At 40.6% G+C, this 22,549-nt stretch overlaps 1 protein-coding gene and 1 long non-coding RNA gene across 14 annotated transcripts in view; one reads left to right on the top strand and one right to left on the bottom strand.

Annotated features, from left to right (window-relative positions):
• APBB2 (amyloid beta precursor protein binding family B member 2) overlaps positions 1-22,549 on the bottom strand; it is a 370,851-nt gene that overhangs the window by 282,276 nt on the left and 66,026 nt on the right. For 12 of the 13 annotated variants that reach the window (XM_047719169.1, XM_047719175.1, XM_047719168.1 and 9 more), the window contains exon 2: positions 16,385-16,542. The exons of the other annotated variant lie outside the window; for it this stretch is intronic. The gene's annotated coding sequence lies outside the window, so the exon portion shown is untranslated. The remainder of the gene's footprint in view (positions 1-16,384; positions 16,543-22,549) is intronic. 13 annotated transcript variants of the gene reach the window in all.
• The window catches only part of LOC125093666 (uncharacterized), a 36,984-nt gene that overhangs the window by 8,784 nt on the left and 5,651 nt on the right, over positions 1-22,549 (top strand). The window contains exon 3 of the long non-coding RNA XR_007125311.1: positions 3,712-3,929. This is a non-coding gene — a long non-coding RNA (uncharacterized LOC125093666). The remainder of the gene's footprint in view (positions 1-3,711; positions 3,930-22,549) is intronic.

A 22,549-nucleotide genomic window follows, 5' to 3' on the forward strand; every position in this document is an offset into this window, starting at 1 on the left:
AGCTACCCTATGACCCAGCAATCGTACTACTAGGTATTTACTCCAAAGATACAAATATAGTGATTTGAAGGGGCACGTGCACCTCAATGTTTATAGCAGCAATGTCCACAGTAGTCAAAATATGTCAAGAGTCCAGATGTCCACAGACAGATGAATGGATAAAGAAGATGTGGTGTATACAGACAACAAAATACTACTCAGCCATCAAAAAGAATGAGAGCTTACCATTTGCAATGACATGGATGGAACTAGAGGGTATTTTACCAAGCGAAATACATCAGTCAGATAAAGACAAATACCATATATTTCACTTGTATGTGGAATTTAAGAAACGAAACAGATGAACATAGGGACAGGGAAGGAAAAGTAAAATAAGATGAAAATTGTGAGTACAGAGAGGCAAGAAAGGAAAGAATGAAGGAAAGCAGCTAGGAGGTCCCTGGAATAATCCAGACAAGACAGAATGATGGCCTGGGTCAAGATGGCAACAATGGATACGTTCTGAAGGCCAAGTCAAGACGATTTTCCAATGGACTGGAAAACATGTCTCCATTTCTTCCTTTTCATTGATAATAACTAAGCCCAGCCCAGACCCGCTCCTCATTCCTAGATGGCTGGGAAAGTTTAGAATTGGCTCCCCCTGTCTTCAATGCTCCCCCTCCTCTCTCTCTCTTTTTCCTACAAACTGCAGCAGGACTGGAGTTCAGAACACTCTCCCATCACTGCATCACTTGCCCCGTGGGTCTCTTTCCAGAACACAGACCTGCTCCAAAGCCCTCCTCCTTGTGTGCCTATGCCTGCCCAAGACCTCACACCCTCCCATAGCTCCACCTCAGCTCTCCACTGTTCTTAATCTCAAGATGCAGGCCCTTCAAGGTTCACTGCAGATGCTAGCTCCTTTAAGAAGTCTTCCTGAGACAGTCAAGCTCATACAGACTTCTACCCGCCTTGGGGTTCCTGAGGCATCGACCACCGGTGCCAACTGTTCCCCATCATACTGGCCCAGCTAGATAGTGCGTCCCTAGAAAACAGGAGCCATGCCACACACTTTTTAGCCCCACGCCACCTACTATATAAAAAGCAGCTGTAATACTAACTGAAAAAAACATCATAGCAAAGAATGAAAGAATAGCTTTTAATTATCATAAATGTATTGCCGACATACTTAAAAATTGAAGCAGTCACATAAAAATCCACATTTCTGCCTTCTCTTGAAATAGTGAAACATCAGGCAAGATTGGACCCTCATTCTTGAATAGCCACGTGGTAACTACACCCTCCCCCCCCCACTTTACACTCCAGTTCACTTGTTTACTTTTCTGTCAGGTCCTGGTAGGTATCTGAGTTTGTAATCGCCATATTAGACACTAGTTACCATGAGTTCTTAAAGTATCAGGTGCTTGTGGGAACTAAGTATTTATTGAAGGTAATATCAGTTTCTCTCATGATATCCAGTGTCATTCGTACTGTTTCAGACTTTTCTATATTATAAACATAATCAATTGCATACAGATAAACACACTATTTCGGAAACTATCTCCTTAATTTCTCTAAAGATTACAATTCCTACACTATGGTTCAAGTACCTTAAAACATGGGAATTATATTTCCTGACATGACTCAGTATAAGAGGGACAGATATCAGTACACAAACTACACAAAAAGGAAGACAAGACAAAAATAAATATTACTGATCCTGATGAGCTACTCATCAAACCATTTTTTTTTTAAAGATTTTATTTATTTATTTATTTGACAGAGAGAAATCACAAGTAGGCAGAGAGGCAGGCAGAGAGAGAGAGAGGAGGAAGCAGGCTTCCCGCTGAGCAGAGAGCCCGATGTGGGGCTCGAACCCAGGACCTGGGATCATGACCCGAGCCGAAGGCAACGGCCCAACCCACTGAGCCACCCAGGCGCCCCTCATCAAACCATTTTAAGAAAAAGAAGAAGTTAGTAAAATTCTTCTGAATCTAGCAAAAATACAAGGCTTTGCCAGTTTTTTAAAAATGAAACATCAGGTATTAGAGACTGAAATACATATAGATAAGTGGTATTACCATGGGTCTATTCTCCAGAGCACCACTGTCTACATTCCTTAAAAAAAAGGGGCACCTGGGTGGCTCGATGGGTTAAGCCTCTGCCTTCGGCTCAGGTAATGGTCTCAGGGTCCTGGGATGGGCCCCACATCGAGCTCTCTGCTCAGCAGAGAGTCTGCTTCTCCCTCTTCCTCTGCTCCTCCTCCCTGCTGGTGTGCTCTTGCTTTCTCTCAAATAAATAAATAAAAATCTTCATTAAAAAAAAAAAAAAACTTAGGGGCGCCTGGGTGGCTCAGTAGGTTAAGCCGCTGCCTTCGGCTCAGGTCATGATCTCAGGGTCCTGGGATCGAGTCCCACATCGGGCTCTCTGCTCAGCAAGAAGCCTGCTTCCCTCTCTCTCTCTCTCTCTCTGCCTTCCTCTCCGTCTACTTGTGATCTCTCTCTGTCAAATAAAAAAATAAAAAAAATAAAAATCTTAAAAAAAAAAAAACTTAAGGAGTAATTATTATTGGGAGAGTTTAAAGGACTTATCTCCTTTGACCTATGGCCTGTGTCTAGGGGTTTTAATTAAGAGAAAAGCAAATCGAGACACAAGTCCAAAGATACTTAAAAGGCACCCTGGCTTTATCTGTGCATCAGTCATTACTTCTACTCCAACCAGGCCTGCCTTTCTTAGCAAACAGCTTTCCTGATTAGCAATCAGATTTGAGAGACTTTCATGACCACCTCTAGCCTTGTGGTCTGAAAAGCAAACACAGTTCAGTTCAGTTCAGTCCAAAGCCCATATTTAAAGCAAACAAACTGAGCATAAAGGTACACTTTCAGACACACTCCAGCAAGATGGGATTCTTTGTCCTTCGAATCACATTTGGTAAATATCTTTCTTTCTCTTGCTCAGTTCAATGTTTTAACTAATAAACTTTCAAGGGAATGTCTGCTGGCTTAGCACATACTTAACCGCTTTCCCCACAAAGATCATCCCCTTCCTCGGCATACAAAGAGGACAAGAAAGTCTGACAAACAAGTATTAGAGAAAACTGTGCTGTGTTTTTAAAAACGCTTAGTAGGGTTTTATAAATTACATTCAAACACAATGAAGGAAAATGGTCCATGACCATACTACCTGGTTAGCTCCTGATTCTTTTTTAAAAGGAAAGAAGAAGAATAAATGAACCTGATTAGAAAACTCAAATACGGAAAAGAAAAAGGAAAAATCTTCTAGCATATTAACATTCATATCTTTTTAGAGAAAAAGTATATATACCAGCATATATATCTTTTTAAAAAGATTTAGACAAAAGAGAATGGTATTCATATGATTCTGCAAAATGTTTTTTCATTGTAAATAGATACACGAACACATGTATATATAAGTATGTGTAAGTATATACCATTATTACATTACATATTGTATTTTAGATACAAGATAATTTCAAATCAGCACACAGACTCCATTCTATAAACATGTTATATTGTAACTTGTACAAATATCTTGGCATAGTTTTAAGTGAGCCTATTTATGAAATTGCTGGTGATTTTAAATTTTGAAATATATTGCCAAATTGCTCTTCACTGGTAGCTATTTTAGAAGATAATTTAATCTCAAACAGTAGACCCCTTTCTGCATGGTTACAGGTACCAAAACTGACCTGCTTTGTCTCAAACTGTATCACAGGTCAGATAACCAACCCATTGCAGACTAAGCCAAGCTCTTCCAGACGACAGAGATTACAAGAACCAAGCTGGAAACATCTTATAGCACAGATGAAGGTTGGGGATCACAGCTTTGTAAAGGTTTTACGTGCCTGACCTTTTACTTCTTTCTACATTCTTTGTCTAAGACACAACCTCAGGAAAAGAAAGGGGCTACGGGTGGGGATTAATGTCTCATAGGTATTTGTCTTAGTCCCTTTGGGCTGCCAAAACAAAATACCACAGACTGGATGGCTTATAAGTAACAGAAATTTCTTTCTCACAGTTCTGGAGGCTGGGAAGTCCCAGAATACGGTGTCAGCACAGTTGCCTTTTAGTTAGGGCCCTCTTCCTGGTTCACAGCTGGCCTTCTCACTGCATCTTCATGTGGCAGAGAGGGATTTCTCTGGAACCTTTTTTGTAAGGCACTAATTCCATTCACGAAGGCTCGACCCTTATGACGTGTACATCCCAAAGTCAACACCTCTTCACACCATCATCTTTGGAAGTCAGGATTTCAACATATGAATTGTGGGGGGTCATTTAGACCATAGCAGTACTTAACTATGAATACTAGCAGTTGAAAATACCATAAGCAACAGAGAGACTGGAGTCTTAAACCATCAGAGAGTTGAACATTTTTGTTGGTCCCTCACCACTGTCCAACTCTAGGGAGCTCCCATGATAGCTCAAAGCAACTGGAAGTTCTCAAATAATGAATGCAGAGTGGGGATGCAGGATAGTTAGGAACGTCCACAGTTTTCCCTAATTACCTCCTTCTTTAAGAAACTGGCTGCGAGTGTCTGATCCCCCTCACAACCAGATCCCTCTGGATAACTCACAGCAAGTTCAGAGTATGTTGGTGGGCTACATTCCTTGCTATAAAACCTAGGATTTCCCAAAACATGCCCTGAAGAAACAAGGAAGGTCTCAAATACACAACCTAACCCTACACCTAAAGGAGCTAGAGAACGAACAACAAAGCAAGCCTAAACCCATCAGGAGAAGAGAAATAATAAAGATCAGAGCAGAAATCAATGAAATAGAACCCAAAACATGCCCTGAATTTTTATTTCTGCCTCCGAGAGTCTGATTAGATATTTTCCTCAGGTAAAATGGCTTGAAAACACCCATCCACGGACAACTTCCTACCTCCTAATTTATCAAAAATAACAAAATGATATTTCTCTAAATTAATCTGCATCCATATCCATCCCTTGCTCCTTGGAAATTCCAAAGCATTCTACTCATCTGGTTCTCTGGGCCTTTATTATCTCATTAATTATAAAAATAATGAAAGATACATGAAGAAAGATACATTTATAAAGAGAGTTTCCATAGGTCAATCACTTTTTGTAGGCAATGCTTTCATTTATACATGTACACAATGGTGCCTAAGAAAAAAAATTCATATTCAAATTTAAATGAGGAGATTTGAGACTTCAATAAAACCATTTGATCTCATTGATCCTAAGTTTCTTTATCTATAAGATAGATAAAGAATGCCTCTCCGCCATCGGACTGCTGTGAGGCTCAAATGAAGCCTTCCACCCCACCCCATCAAAAGCTCTGAAAGTGCTTAAGTACTTAGCATACTGGACACACTAAAAAAAAAAAAAAAAAAAGTTAGCTCTCCCAAAAGGGCTTCCATTCTGGCTGTCTTTCCCCCAGGATATTTCATTTTATTCCCTCCAGCAACTACCAAAGTGACATTCCACATAGGACACTTTCACTGGAATTTAACTGAATCGTTCTGACCTAAGTAGACTATTCAGCATTTCTTATTACTCATAAATTCATGCCCGCTCAAGAGCACCAGTCATTTTGGATCCAATTTTAGAAACACTGAGGGCCCAGCGTCATGGTTCGACGCTCCACTTTTTACTTCTGAGGTGAGCCTTTTGTAAAAATCATTAATATCCTTTTACTTTCTTCGTTACTGTCATTCTTTGACCAGACACCAGAAGTGAACCACGGCATTAACAAACCATCTGCAAACTTACATCTTCAAGAGAATCACCCTTATGAAACCAAACACAGAATAGTTACTAAGATTCTAAAATCTGTCCTCAAAGGGCCTCAGCTGCATGACGATTGCAGGAAAAACCATTTTCTTCAATTCTTAAAACGGATACACTAGCAAATTACACAGAGCAATTTCCTAATGCTAGCTAGACTCATGTTGATATTCATGTTTCAAATAAATTACTGGCTTGGATACTGTCTATATATAAAAACACCCAGCAGACTATTTCTGTTAATGAATGAAGTGGAAGATCAATTCTTATTGGAGCAGATAATAATCAATCTGGCAGATAATAGCAGATAATAATCAATCCAAAGTTATGAACAGTTACCGTGTCATGAATATAGATCTTATTCAGACCATGTCATCAAATAAAATGTTTTATTCGTTACAGGTCAATATAGGACTGAGAAACCACTGCTTGTTCTTATAGTAGTAATTACATTAAAGTAAATAACAACTGATTATAGGTCACTCAAGTATGGTATCTTTGAAGGCTTTTCAAGGAAATTTGATAATTCAGATCATTTCACATAAAAACTAGAAAGACGAGCAAAAAATCAAAAAAGATGTGAGATGCCAAACTCCATTAATATATTTGTCATAAACATTTCCACTACACATTGACAAAACATGTGGTTTCTCCTAACGAAAGCAAGCTCTGGACACTCTTTTCATTACTGGCTCACTGAATGTGATGAAGTTGATCTGATTTTGCTTCATCGGCAACCAAACGATAATAAAAGGCCAGAGCCTTCGCAGATGTCACTGTACCATGACTCAAATTTCGGGGATTCAATCATTGTGAACCCCGAACATCATCCAGCACAAGGCTCTCCATAAAGTTAAGAAGTTACTATCACCCAGCCATATTTCGTTTTAGCTCCCTAAGAAAAACAAGACCGAAAACATATTTTCCTAGAACATTTTAAATACTACTGGCCTCACAGGGTCCATTCATCATTCTGCAAATAGGTCACAAAGACTTTGAAAAGGCATCAAAGAGAAAGAAAAGTTTTAAAGGAATGGCAGGATAAAAGAGCCATGATGCCCACCTCCTGAGTCCTAGAGTTTAAGTGGAAGCTTACCTATGGTTTTCCCTTTTATGTTTTTATAAAGATTTTATTTATTCATTTATTTGAGAGAAAGAGAGCGGTGCGGGGGTGAGGGGGAAGTGTAGAAGCAGAGGGAGAGGGACAAGCAGACTCCATGCTAAGCACAGAGCCTGAGGCAGAGACTCCATCCCACAACCCTGAGATCATGACTTGAGCCAAAATCAAGAGTCGGATGCTTAACCAACTGAGCCACCCAACTGCCCCTGGCTTTTTCTTTTAAATGAACAATGAAAAGAATAATCCCACGTTGCTCTATGGATGCATTTTTATGCGGTGACATTATCAGCCAAAGGACAGCCAAAGAAAGCAAAGGGGCAGGTGACACGCACGTCTGCTCCCATCATGGTAGTCTACCCAGGCGGAAATAAGAAGCTTGCCAAGAAAGAGCAAGAGGCAGAGAAGCCATCCTGAACTGAGCCCTCCGGAAACGGGGAAGCATGGCTTGACCACAGAACTGTTCCTAATGGAACTGCAAGAAAACATTCTAGATCTAATTTTGATTTTAATACTCAATTAAAGCCGAGCAGCAGAAGTCAGCTTCCAGCGGTACATGAGAGAAAAGAACTGTCTCTGAATTTCACCGAGACCAAAATTTTATGATTTTTCAAATTAAAAATAAGTTATCCCCCAAACAAAATTATAACTTAATGACAAAACAAAATGGCCAACTAGAATCCAAATGTCACCAAAGAAAGCACTGATTTTTTTTTCCTTCTAAATCACACCTCTTCACGATTTTTACAGAGTTGTAATTAAGGAAGAAATAAAAATTTGCAGTCTTCATACTTCCAATCCAATTATTTTAATGTCTGCACAGTTGCTTATTGAGAACTATACTAACTCAAAGACAAAAAGAGCACGGGTAAATATTTTTAAAAATGCAGGTGGCATTTTAATTGAACTATGAAAAATGTTCAGTTTCTATTTAACATAAAATCGTACTCTGTTACCAAAACCCAAAACATTTTATTTCATAGATTTTCCATTTAATAAAATGTTTTGTGAAATGTATCATTTTATGTAAAAATAGACACAATTCATATAATCATTAATGAAAATTCTTGAAATTCTTGAGATAATATACCAAACTTGCAAATCCTTCAGTCAATAGTTATTGGTAATGATCAAGACAGAATTAATGGAAAATTTTAATGTTTTATTCAAATGGATAATGGGCATTAGAATGCTTACCATCTTTATGAAAAACAGAGCATTTTTAAATTTAAAGTAATGCATACAGTATTCTAGAAAATCCATCTAAATTGGTTTCCATTCTCTTCTCCTATTTCAGATTTCCACATTTATCCGAAAGAAAAATAACCAAAGACTAGTACTTCTAAGAGAGTGACTCAAATAGGAATGGAGAGGAAAAGAAGCAAAGATATGATAGTAAAAATAAAGAGAGACATATTGCAACTTAACCCCATTTCTTAGGCAAAACTTTTTCACAAAAAAAACCTGCATTGCAAACCTAAGTAAAGTATAATATGGAACAAGCGTAAGGACAGGCACAAATAATCAACGAAACAGAACTGAGTGTTCTAAGAGAAATTCTTACATTTATGGTCAAATGATTTCCTACAAAGGTGCTAAAATGTATCAAAAGGTAAAAGACAGTCTTCTCAGCAAATAGTTTTGAGACAATTGGATAGCTGCGGGAGGAAAAAAAATGAACATATACTTGAACCTCACACAATACCCAAAACTTAACCCCAAACGGACCAAAGCCCTAAGTATAAGGACTAAGATGACAAATGTTCTAGAGAGAAACACAAGGGGAAAAGTTTCAGTTACCTTTAGTTAGGTAGAGAATACTTAGAAACATCAAAATCGTGAACTTTAAAAGAAAGGACTGAATAACTGAACTTCATTACAATTAAAAACTTTTAAAACTCAACATTCAAAAAATTAATAATCTAATTAAAAAGTGGGCAGAAGACCTGGAAATGGCCAAAAGACACATAAAAGACACTCAACATCACTGATCATCAGGCAAATACAAGTCAAAACTACAGTAAGATATCACCTTACACCGGTCAGAATGGCTAAAATCAACAACACAAGAAACCACAGGGGTTGGCAAGGACGTGGAGAAAGAGGAACCCTCTTACACTTGGTAGGAAAGCAAACTGATGCATCTACTCTGGAAAACAGAATGGAGGTTCCTCAAAAAGTTAAAAATAGAGCTACCCTACGACCCTGCGATTGCACTATCAGATACTCACCCAAAGAACACAAAAATACTAACTCAAAAGAAATACATGTACCCTGATATTTACTGCAGCAATATCTACAGTAGCCAAATTGTGAAAATAGCCCATGTCCATCAACTGATGAATGGATAAGGAAGATGTGATATGTAGAGACAATGGAATATTCCTCAGCCATTAAAAAAAAGACTGAGATCGTGCCATTTGCGATGACATGGACGGAGCTGGAGAGTATAATGCTAACTGAAGTTAAGTCAGTCAGAGAAAGACCAATACCATATGGATTCACTCGTGTGGAATTTAAGAAACAAATGAGCAAAAGAAAAAAAGAGAGAGAGAGGCAAGCCACGAAACAGACTCTTAACTACAGAGAACAAACTGATGGTCATCAAAGGGGAGGTGGGTGGGGGGATGGGTCAAGCAGGTGATGAGCCCTGGGGGTTGTACGCAAGCGCCGAATTACTTTATGGTACGCCTGAAACTAGTATCACACTGTATGTTAACTGGAATTTGAATATATTCTTTTGAGCTTCAAGGACAGTACTAGGAAAATGAGAAGAGAAGCCACAGACTGGGAGAAAATATGTGCAAATGATGTATCTGATAAGGGACTTAGAGACAAATAACTCAATATGAAAATAAGCGAAGAATTTGAACAGGCATTTCCCTAAAGAAGATACAGGGGTGGCTAAGAAGCTCACCGACTGTGTAACTAACTTGATAATAAGGAGATAAGTTTCATAATTATCATCTTTTGTTCTTTTCAAAAGCTACATAATAGGATGATTTCATTAGTAACTCCAAAGCTCGTTACTTTGTACTCCTCGTATCAGAGCCAAGTTTTCAAATCCCTGTAAAATATAATGGTAATAACATCCAGACTGAACAAGAAATGAAACTATGTCTATTTCCAGATGACATAATCTGGTATATAGAAAATCCTAAGGAAGTCGCAACACAATAAAAAACTGTCAGTACTGATAAACAAGTTCAAGGCTTAAGGAAAAAAGATCGATTTATAAAAATCAACTATTTCTATATTCTGGCAATGAACACTCTGAAAATGAAATTTTAAAAATGATTCCATTTATGAAAGCAACAAAAAGAAAAAAATACTTAGGAATAAATTTAATAGCAAAGTGCAAGATTTGTTGCCTAAAAACAACAAAACACTGTTGAAATTTTAAAAGATCTAGGGGCACCACATGCCTCAGTAGGATGAGTGTCTGACTCTTGGTTTTAGCTCAGGTCATGATCTTGGGGTCATGGGATCAAGCCCCCACATCAGGCTCCCTGCTCAGTGGGGACTCTGTTTAGGATTATCTTGCTCCCTCTCCCTGGGCCCCACCCCTTGTCTCTTTCTCTAAATAAATAAATCTTTAAAAAGAAAAGGATCCAAATCAATGGAAACATATTCCATGTTAATGAATCAGAGCTCTTTTGTTTTTTCCAGTTTTTTTTGAGAGAGTGCGTGTGCACACGCGCACAGACACACACACAGGCATGAAGTGGGGGGAGGGGAGGAGAGAGAATCTTAAACAGGCTACATGAAGGCCTCAATCTCACAACCTTGAAATCACAATCTGAGGCAGAATCAAGAGGTGATGCTTAACCCACTGAGCCACCCAGGCACCCTGGATCAGAACTCTTAATATTGGCAAAATGGCAATACTCCTCAAATTGATCTAGAGTTTCAACACAATCCCCATCAAAATGCTGGTTCAACATTCAAAAATCAATTAGTAGGGGCGCCTGGGTGGCTTAGTGGGTTAAAGCCTCTGCCTTCAGCTCAGGTCATGATCCCAGGGTCCTGGGATCGAGCCCTGAATTGGGCTCTGCTCAGGTAGGGAGCCTGCTTCCTCCTCTCTCTCTGCCTGCCTCTCTGCCTACTTGTGATCTCAGTCTGTCAAAGAAATAAATAAATAAAATCGTTTTAAAAAAATCAATTAATATAACGCATCATATCAATAAGCTAAAAAAGAAAAAAAATCATCTGATCCTATTAATAGATAGAGAAAAAGTATCTGATAAAAATCCAATACCCATTCACGAAAAAAACTCTCAGCAAACCAGGATTAGAAGGGGAAACTTCTTCAACTTGATAAAGAACATCTGCCAAAAAACTTATAGCTAATATTATACTTAAATGGTGAGAAACTAGATATTTTCTCATGAAGATCAAGAACAAAGCAAGATACTTCTCACCACTCCCATTCAACATCACACTAGAAGTCCTAGCTAGTGAGGTAAGACAAGAAAAAAAAAAAGGAACAGGGATGCCTGGGTGGCTCAGTTGTTAAGCATCTGCCATCCACTCAGTTCATAATCCTGGGGTCCTGGGATCGAGGCCCACATCGGGCTCCCTGCTCGGCAGGAAGCCTGCTTCTCCCTCTCCCACTGCTTTTGTTCCCTCTCTTGTTGTGTCTCTCTCTGTCAAACAAATAAAATCCCTAAAAAAGAAAAGAAAAGGAATAGATTGAGAAGGAAGAAATAAAACAGTCTTTGTGTTCACAGATGACACGAATGTCTATGCAGAAAATCCCAAAGAATCAGTAAAAATACTCCTGGATCAAATAAGCAATCAGAGCAAGTCTGCAGAATTCAAAGTTAATATGAAAAAGTCATTTGCTTTCCTACATAACCATCAATAAACAACCGGTATTTGAAATATAATACTGTTTATTCCAGCATCAAAATAAATGAAATACTTAGATACATATCTAATACTTAGATATAAATACAAGATCTATATAACAAAAACCATAAAATTGATTAATGAAATCAAGAAGTTCTAAATAAAGGGAATGATGCCACATTAATGGATTGGAAGCCTCAATACTATTAAGATATCAGTTCTTCTCAACCTGACCTAGAGAGTCAACACAATCTCAATCAAAATCTTGGCAAATTGCTTTGTGGATATTGATAAACTGATCTAAAGTTTACAAGGAGAAGCAAGTCCAGAATAGCCAATACGATACAGAAGGAGAAGAACAAAGTCAGAGGACTAACACTATCTGAATTGAAGATTTACTGTAAGCTGTAATAATTAAGACAGCATGGTACTGTTCAAAGCATAAACAAATAGATCAATGGAACAGAACAGAGAGCCCAGAAATAGGCCCACGCAACCACAGTCAACTGATCTTTGACAAAGGAGCCAACGCCTTTCAATAAAGAAAGGGTTCTTTTCAACAAATGGTGCTAGAATAACTATAATTTCACATACAAACTATGAATCTAGACAAAGACCTCAAAAGCTTTCAAAAAATTAATTCAAGGGATGCCTGGGTGGCTCAGTTGGTTAAGCAGCTGCCTTCGGCTCAGGTCATGATCCCAGCGTCCCGGGATCGAGTCCCGCGTCGGGCTCCTTGTTTGGCGGGGAGCCTGCTTCTCCCTCTGCCTCTGCCTGCCATTCTGTCTGCCTGTGCTCGCTCGCTCTCCTCTCTCTCTGACAAATAAATAAAATCTTAAAAAAAAAAAAATTAATTCAAAATACCTGGGGACCATAGGGCTAAATGTAAAACATAAAATTATAAAACTCTAGAAGATAAGGAGAAAACCTGGATGAACTTGGGATGGCAGTGACTTTTAGATACAATCACAACAATCCATGAAAGAACTAATAATTGATAAGCTGGACTTCATTAAAATTAAAAACGTCAGTTATGAGAAAGACATTGTCAAGAGAGTGAAAAAAAGGGGCACCTGGGTGGCTCATTGGGTTAAAGCCTCTGCCTTCAGCTCAAGTCATGATCCCAGGGTCCTGGGATCGAGCCCCATGTCGGGCTCTCTACTGAGTGGGGAGCCTGCTTCCTCCTCTCTCTCTGCCTGCCTCTCTGCCTACTTGTGGTCTGTCTGTCAAATAAATAAATAAAAATCTTTAAAAAAAAAAAAAAAAAGAGAGAGAGAGAGAGAGTGAAAAAAAAATAAGCCACAGAACAGGGAGAATATTTCCACAAAAGACTTATCTGATAAAGGACTGGTATCCAAAACATACAAAGAACACTTAGAGCTCAACAATAAGAAAATGAACAATCTGACTTAAAAATGGGCAAAGATCTGAACAGGTACCTCACCGAAGAAGATATATGGGTGGCAAACAAGCACATGTAAAGAGGCTCAATGTCATACATCATTAGGGAACTGCAATATTGCCACATACACCTATTAAAATGGTTAAAATCTAAAACACTGACAACATTAAATGCTGGCAAAGATGTGGTGAAACAAAGTCTCATTCATTGCTGGTGGGAATGCAAAATAGTACAGTCACTTTAGAAGACAGTTTGGCAGTTTCTTACAAAATTAAACATACTTCTACCATACAATCCAGAAATCATGCTCCTTGGTATTTTCTCAAAGAAACTAAAAATTTATGTCCACATAAAAGCCACATGAATGTTCACAGCAGCTTTATTCACAACTGCCGAACTTTGGGGAGTACCCAAGATATCCTTCAATCCGTGAATGGATAAATGAACTGTGGCACGTCCAGACAATTGAATATTATTCAGCACTGAAGAGGAATGAGCTATCAAGCCACAAAAAAACATGGAGGAATCTTAAAAGCTTATCTCTAAGTGAAAGAAGCCAATCTGAAAAGGCTACATGATGTGTGACTGCAAACATGACATTCTGGAAAAGGCAAAACTACGGAGACACGAAAACGATCAATAGTTGCCAGGAATTCAGAGAGAAGGGAAGATGGAAGGACAGTCAGAATGTGGAATTTTTAGGACACTGAAACCATCCTGTGTGACTCTATGATGATACATACATATCATTTATTTGTCAAAGCCCACATAATGTACAACACAAAGAGTGAACCCTAGTGTAAACCATGGACTTTAATTAATAATCATGTATCAATATTGGCTCATCCACGGTAACAAGTGTATGAAACTGATGCAAGATATTAATAGGGAAAACTCTTGAGTGGTAGTTGGGGTATGTGGGAACATTCTATACTCTCTGCTCAATTTTTCTGTAACCTAAAACTCCTCTCCCAAAATAAAATCTGTTAATTTGAAAAAGCAAACAGGGGCACCTAGGCAGCTCAGCTGGTTAAGCATCCCACTCTTGATTTCGGCTCAGGTCATGATCTCAGGGTCGTAAGATAGAGGCCTATGCTGGACTCCACGCAGGGCGTGGAGTCTGCCTAAGATTCTCTCTCTCTCCCTCTATTTTACTCCTCCCAGCCCACCCCCTTAACCCTGTGCACAATCTCCCTCTCTGTCTCTCTCTCAAAAACAAACAAATAAACAAATAACAAATATATATATATATAATAAATATAAAATGTATTTTTAATTAAATAAATAATAAAAATTAAAAGTAAAAAAGCACGGTCAATTATTTTAAAAAATGACATAATAAAGCCTAACATTAAGAAGAAGAAATAAATTTTAAAATTCACGATGTGCTTGGAATTCTTCTTGAGCAGAAAGCCAACTGAGATTTTAGTGAGAAGAGCAGCCGTTAGTGTACTCTGTTTAAATAAACTCTGGACAGCTTTCTGATAACCTCTCATTTGGCTGCTCCCAACACAATTGTGTATACAGTAAACACCAGGATTCTACTACTAGTGGAGCTCTGAAATTATCTTCCTTATCTGCTATTCACTTTAACTGCAAGCTCTAGAAAACCTCTCTCTCTTACAGACTCAAAAAGCAAGTAATTGAATTAAATGTATTTCGTTAAATGTTCCCAAGGACTAAATTCTACTTCTCCCTTTGCTAAATAACAGCGCTCTGCCAGTCTCTCCAAAACCCAGCAGAATTCATAATTGTACCTCTACTCCCAGAGAACTTAGCTCTCACCGCTAGTGAAACATTTTTCACACTGTGTGTCAGAGTACGGATCTGGCCCATCCCCTCCGCTGGGAGCCCCTGGAGACAGGGAGCGCCAATCATCTCCCCCCTCAGACCTCACACCTAGAAGGAGGCCTTCCCAACAGGACCTGTTTAGATCTAAGTGATGGGGATCTATTTCAAATGAACTCCCTAACCTGCCAGGAAAGTGAAGCCAGGGTTGCTGGCTTTAGGTGGTGCTGCGTCTGGGGTCATGGGTGTGTGTGTGTTGCCTCTGGGGTCATGGGGTGGGTGGGTGTGTGTGTGTGTGTGTGTCTCCCCACTCCTTCATCTCACTTCCTGCATCTCCCTGCTCTAATCTTCTCTGTGTTAACTTTATTCTCAGAAAGGCTTTCCTTAAAGGATGGCAAAGCGGGGAAACTAGCCACTCCAGCTTAACAAACCTACGAAAAGGAAAATGGTCTTTTCAACAGGGTCAGTGATAATACAGAGTCCTCCATAAACCCATCCTTGTGACCCTGACTAGCCACACTTATGTCACATGCCCCTGACAGAGCCAGTGAGGTCACCTCCTCTGACCATACAGGCTGACAACAAAGGAAGGGTGACTAACTGCCCAGGGAAAATCTGAAAGGGGTAAAGGGATGGTGGGCGGGTGAAGTCAATAGACGGTCACTATTTGATGGGGTCTCAAGACTGCTGACGCGCTCCCGTCTGGTGAGTTTCATGGACTGTTCATGATGCCTAATGCTGAGTTACCCCCTGAATACCCAACAGCTTGTGTTCTGTGCCTCTATTGTGGGGGACAGCACATGTTCTCAGAAGGAATTATCCCCACCTTACTGCATCAGTTCATTCGGCTGGCCTACCGTCAGGACATTCTGCATTACTCTATATTCCTATTATTTTCAGGACATTTCTTTTCTCCTGTGCTACGGGAGTATCTTCAAGCCAAATGCACGCACTGACAAAAATGAACATGTTGCTAGCTTTTGTCTAAGGGGAGATAAGAGTAAGTAAAAATTTTGCCAAGCAAACCAGGGCCGGAAGCACCCCCACTAGAAATGGCAGGTCTCCGTGACTCCCCGCTTCCCAGTGTGAAGACACAAAGGAGGGCAAGTCTGAAGGCACCAGCGCGAGCCCATGCTTTCTCAAGAAGAGGCTTTCTCTCCAAAGTCAAGCCAAGATCACCGCGGTTGTTATGGGGCGCCTCTGGCTGGGGCCTCTTTCATACGCAGTGCTGAAGATTTGCTCTTCTCTGAAAGAGGAGAGGAAGACGGGCAAGAGGACGGGGCAGAGGACGAAGAAGAAAGACGACGGTTCACCACGCACGGAGATACGTCAGGATCTACCCGCCATGTCTGCAATGCTAGGACTCTCCAATAACTGGAAAGGACTATCTGGGGCTGTTCCAGAAACACGTTCTGGAATAAACCAAACAGCCTTTCCCTAGCTGACCCGATCCACTTCATCCAGCCTCTCTGATACTAACCTGATTTGACTTAGTTAGCGTCTGTCTCCGGCTTTCACAGGAGCTTTCTTTTATGGATTTTCCATCCAGCAAATGTTTCTGTTCCACGGCTGGCCAGATCCGGCCACAGCAGCATGCTTGGCCACGGACCACAGCAGCTCACCCACAGCAGCTCCGACCTGCAGGGGAAAAGCCAGAGCCATTGGACGGATTCATCTTCACCAACTCTCTCTCTTTCTCTCTCTTTGTCTGTGTTTGGCAGGATAACCCCAAACGTTTTCCAACTGTTTAAAGTCATTAATGAACAGAGACAACAGCGTGTAAGGTGTCCAAAGGACAAGTCTGGGCTATCCTAAAGGACTGAGACATTTAATCATTATTGAAAAGGTTCGGCCAAACGATTAGACTCTGTTTGTGGAAAATGCAAAAGCCAGATGTTTTAATTAACCACAGAAAACACAAGCTACAACTAAAATTTCATGAACACAGTGATCTGCCCTGTGGAAAACCACAGGAATGTTCTGGCAAGGCTCAGTCTGAATTCTTGGGACACAGAGGGCTAGAATCATTCCCCTTAGGAACTCGAACAGAAAATTAACTTGCTCAATATGTTTTAAAAAGTAAAATGAAACCCAGATTTAATCTCAATCAAATATAAAAACATTTCAGGACTTCAAAGGACACCACCAAAAGACACATAAGGGAAGGTCATAAAGAATTCCAACACGGTTCGGGATTTAGAATGCATTTTCGATGCAAAGCAAATGGTATAACAGAAAATTTTATAGGCTTAATAATCCAAAAGGGGAAACTAATCATCCTTCATTTCCCAATGGAGAAAAATGACATATTAAACCAATATTCAAGAAGTAAATTATAAATATTATCAAATGCATCATATATTTGGGCAAAAGGAATTTCTTAACCATCCTCCTTCGTGCCAAAGCTGTGGCCTAGCCCACGCCAGCAACCATGCTTCAGCTTGAGGAATGAAGGCGTCTAGAAAAACAGTGTTAAAATAACTTCTGCTCACTGATATTACAGCTAGCAATTCTGGTACAGAAAACCAAAGTGAGGAAACCTTAGAAAAGCAATCAGTGAACTATTAAATAAATTAAGAAGTCCTCATTTGTTCATTATACTATTCATTATGACAACATCTATATATGCTATAACTATTGAAAGCCTGTTCAAGAGGGAACAGGACAAATGTTATTTTCAGATACTAGGACTACAATTCTATTTCTGTAAGGCAAAACAGACCCTGTCACAAGAGTGCCAAGCATAATATTACATTAATCTCCACCTTCTCTTGAAAGCTCGGGCCCAAAAATCATCTCGAAAGGAGCACAGGAAAGTTATATATGTATGGTATGATCCCAATTTTGTTCTACAAACTAAGTATATAATTAAAGACACAAAAGTACGACGAAAGAACTATTTCTGGGTCATGGAATTAGAAGCTTATTTGTCTGTCCTTCTTGGTGTTTTCCAAATTTTCCACAACTCCTATGTATCACTTACAGAACCAGAATATTTTTCAATAAGACTTTTATTAAACATGATGGGGACACAAATCAGCAACTGGTGCCCATCTTATATTAGCCTGATCTGTGGGTTTCTTCTCATCTGAACAATGAGAGCTAATAAATTAAGAAGTCTTCATCTATCTGAGCTCAATAATTCCTAATTTAGAAATTCAAAACCCGGGGCGCCTGGGTGGCTCAGTGGGTTAAAGCCGCTGCCTTCGGCTCGGGTCATGATCCCAGGGTCCTGGGATCGAGCCCCGCATCGGGCTCTCTGCTCAGCAGGGAGCCTGCTTCCCTTCCTCTCTCTCTCTGCCTGCCTCTCTGCCTACTTGTGATCTCTGTCTGTCAAATAAATAAATAAAATCTTTAAAAAAAAAAAAAAAAGAAAGAAATTCAAAACCCAAGTGTCCAAATAACATTTCCAGGGCCAAAGAACACTAGTTTCCTAGAAGTAAGAAACGTGTTTGTTTACTGCAAACTTGCCACAAAGAGACAAGAAGACCATAGTTATTTTCCTCCTTTAACTGACTGCATCCAAACCTCTCTATCACTGGCCATACCCTATTAATTTTTGCTTAATTAAAAAGAGCGTCTCCTGGTGTTACTTACTGTCTCACAGGAGCCCAGCCCTCGTGAACACTTGACCACTCCATTTTTGACACTCTCAGCATCCCAGAAAACACAAAACACAGTGGTGGAATCATAACACTAGAGGACGTGGCAAGCCATCATTCCTAGAACCCCAAAACTCCCTCAGATTACAAATGAAGACCCTGGATGCCCTAAGAGTCTCAATGGCTTTCCTGAGGCCACGCAGCAGGGACGAGAGGATCAGGGATCAAAGCTCAGATCACCTGCCTCCACTCTGACCCAGTCCTCTTCCCACGGCAACGAGGCTCAGAAGGCACGCTTCGAAATACAAGTTGGTAGGAAACACGCACACGTTAAATTCACACCAGCAAAACCAGAAGAACAAGACAGACATTTGTTCCCCCAAAAATGAAATGCATGCAGGGGAAAAAAATAAAAAATAAAAAAAACAAAGACTCAAGTGCAGGCTAAAAAAGATGTGGTGGCTGTGCCCGGAGCACGCTCAATTAGAGAAACAATGGTCGCACTGTGCTCAGGCAGCAGGTGTCCTGACCAGAAACTGCCGGTCACACTGAAAGCTTGCTGGTCCTACTACTTGCCCTGTGGATAACAGCACATGCCCACAGCTCAAAGCAGGACAAAAGGTTTTCAACAAGATAACGCAATCCTTGCCCTGAGCCCACCTGCTAGAGGTAAGAACGATGGGTGCTTACCCCACCTGCTGGAAACAAGTGACAGATGGCACTGGGTCGCAGCCTCTTCTCAACCAAATGACCCAAATCATAGTGGGGAGACATGAGTGGTTTCAAAAATTAAGTAAATAAGAGTCGCTGAGAAATAATGTAACATAATCCTAACACTTCCTGTCTTCTGTCTGATACAAACCTCAGAGAGGGAGCAAGATTTCCCTCTTTTCTCTGAAGTTATTTGAAACGCTGCTCACCCCTACCTACGTCTTTCTTAACAGCCACCTGCGGTATCCCCGCCGCCCCAATCAGAAACCCAAGAGTCGCACACGATGTGGATAGTCTGAAAAACCAGGGGAGAGAAGAGGACGGATGGCAAACGCTCCCTGGAAAGCCTGCACGGAGCGCCCTGCTCGATAGCCTGAACTACCGTGCAGCCCGACAACAAAGGCATGGGCTGTGAGGCTGCTAATAAAAAAAGCCCCGTCGAGGGAGAATGGGATCTCGCTTTGTAAGAGCCAGAACAAACACGACAGCTCGTCTCGCCTCATTTGAGAAGCCAGGCACCTGGAGAAAAAAGAAAATACAGGTTTTTGTTTTGGTTTGGTTTTCTGGTTTTTCATCCACGCAAAACTGCTCCTCGAGTCCCTACCGTCCATTCCCATGGCTGGATCCTGGAGGAAACACAATACTGGCAATTTATTTATTCCCCTCGATGTCTCTGTTCTAATATTCAAGGTCAATGCCCACAGCGGGCAAAGGGAATTAGATTCGTGTTGCCGTTTCACAGTGAAATCAAAGCTTTGGGGTATTGTTTGAGTAACTCTCCAAAGTTATTTGTAAGGTAATGACGGTTACGTTCAGATGCAGTGGTCTGGGAGGACCAACTCTCACCCACTAATCCAATCAGATAGAATCTTGCTGGAGCTACCAAATGATCTTTCCCAACAGAGAAGAAACATAAATTAGAATTAGATCAGATTCATAGATTTTGAAATTCTTTCTTGGAACCTCGGCTGCGTGTTGCTCTGTCTTCAGCTTCAGTAGAATGCCACTGGCAAAATGTGCATCCAGACGTTTGCCACAATTTGAGACTCTTCGGAGTTTGGCCAGCATTGTATTTTTTCTATTCTAATATCACCGGGAAGGTTTCTCCTTCTTGAGCTCGAGTCCAGAAATACCAGCCAAGCCAATTCAACATTTCAGAAATTTCTATCTCAAAATGACCCGCAGGACTGGGCAAAAATAGACTGGAGAACATTCCTCTCACCACCTTGGAAATTTTACTTTAAAGACTGATTGATTTGAGAGAGAGAGAGAGAGAGAGAGAGAGGAACAGAGGGAGAGAGACAAGCAGAACCCGCACTGAACTCAGAGCCCGATGTGAGGCTCGATCCCACGACCCCGAGATCACGACCCAAGCCAAAACCAAGAGTTGGGTGCTTAAGTGACTAAGCCACCCAGGCTCCCCTGGAAATTTGACTTTAAAAATGTAGATTCACAGTATTAATAAATTTACACCTTAAAATGTTTGGGAGAAAAGAAGATTGCATTAAAATTTTTTGTTTTTTCCCCCAAAAAGAATGTATCACAGGCACCCATCACAGGCAACTTAGAAGGATCTATTATGAATAATCCAACAGGCACCCAACAAAGATCATCGCTCATGGGGAGGCCATTAGGTAATTTGGAAAGGTTTCATATGGTAAGGTCCCCTGTCATGCTCTCAAGGACATAGGGTTTCTACTCTGGGAGCAAAGAGCGAGAAGTTATGCTTATTAAAGTTTTAAAGGCTGTTCTGGAAAGAACAGGGGATGAAGAAATGAGCAGCTTAAGAGCTTGGGGCGCCAGGGTGGCTCAGTGGGTTAAAGCCTCTGCCTTCGGCTCAGGTCATGATCTCAGGGTCCTGGGATCGAGCCCCACATCGGGCTCTCTACTCAGCGCGGAGCCTGCTTCCCCCTCTCCCTCTGTCTGCCTCTGCCTACTCTCTGTCAAATAAATAAATAAAATCTTTAAAAAAAAAAAAAAAAAGAGCTTGTAGTCCTAGCTCTGCTACTTGGGACCTGTGGCTTTTTGGAATAACTAATTTATTCTCTTTAACCTTTGTTTCCTCATTTGTGAAACTGGGGTGGTACTATCAGCCAAGTCCCTGGGATTGCCAACTGATAAAACCAAATAAGAAAACATTATAGAAATTTAACACTATATGTTCATTCAACAAATATTTACTAAGAAACTGCAATGCTGACAGATAAGGCACTGAGGACCCAACCATGGACAGGAGACCCAGTCCCTTCCTGCAAGGATTTTAAACGAAGATTTTACTTACTTGAGAGAGAAAGAAAGCAGGGGGTAGAAGTAGAGGGAGAAGGACAAGCAGACTCCGAGCCGAGCTTGGAGCCCAACTGGGGGCTCGATCCTAAGGACACGGAGATCGTGGCCCGAGTCGAAGGCAGAGCTTAACCGACTGAGCCACCCGACCAGCGCCCCACCTTACATGGTTCTTGAGGAAGTTTCGCAGCACAAAGTGGTAGATGTCATTTTTAGTCTGGGTTGTCTAATTGGTTTTGTTTTTTTAAGATTTTTTATTTATTTATTTGACAGAGAGAGACACAGCGAGAGAGGGAGTGCAAGCATGGGGAGTAGGAGAGGGAGAAGCAGGCTCCCCGTTGAGCAGAGAGCCAGATGCGGAGCTTGATCCCAGGACCCTGGGAGCATGACCTGAACCGAAAGCAGCCGCTTAACCCACTGAGTCGCCCAGGAGCCCTGGGCTGTCTAATCGTTGTTAGCCCATTCCTTTATATAGTTTTCTTGAGCACTTGCTATGTGCCAGGCACTATCTAAGTGCTGGGAATTAAAGCACCGACCAAAATTTCCACCCTGATAAAGCTGACATTTCAGTCATTCCTCATTCGTATGAAATGTAAAATCTACGAACTAAATAGAGAAAGCAGCCAGGCTGTTTCTGCAGCAACCCCTTGATTCCTTCCACCAAAAGACCTCCACACCAAAGTTAAAAGGAATATTCTAGCTGATCTAGATACAGTAAACGTTTTCCTTCTTAATTTCCAGACCACATTTTACAATATACCAAATAATCTACTGCCATTATATGAACTGCTCTATTTGGTGTGAGAGACTACAACCTGTGTGTGTTGGCCTGGAGTAATGCACTCTCTCCACACTGTCCCCGTCCTCCTCCTGCACACCCCCCCACCCCAGGAAAAAGAACACTCGCTGGAATCCATCCAGTAACAACCCTGGTTTTAACAAGGGGAATATCAGTTATTTTAGAAGCATTTCCTGGAGCAGTCATTTTTTTAAAGAATAAAAGAAGTGGAATTATTTATTTTAGAAACGAAACTGAAGTTCAAATTTAA

This window comes from Lutra lutra, chromosome 2 (assembly GCF_902655055.1).
Source record: "Lutra lutra chromosome 2, mLutLut1.2, whole genome shotgun sequence".
NCBI classification, from domain to species: Eukaryota; Metazoa; Chordata; class Mammalia; order Carnivora; family Mustelidae; genus Lutra; species Lutra lutra.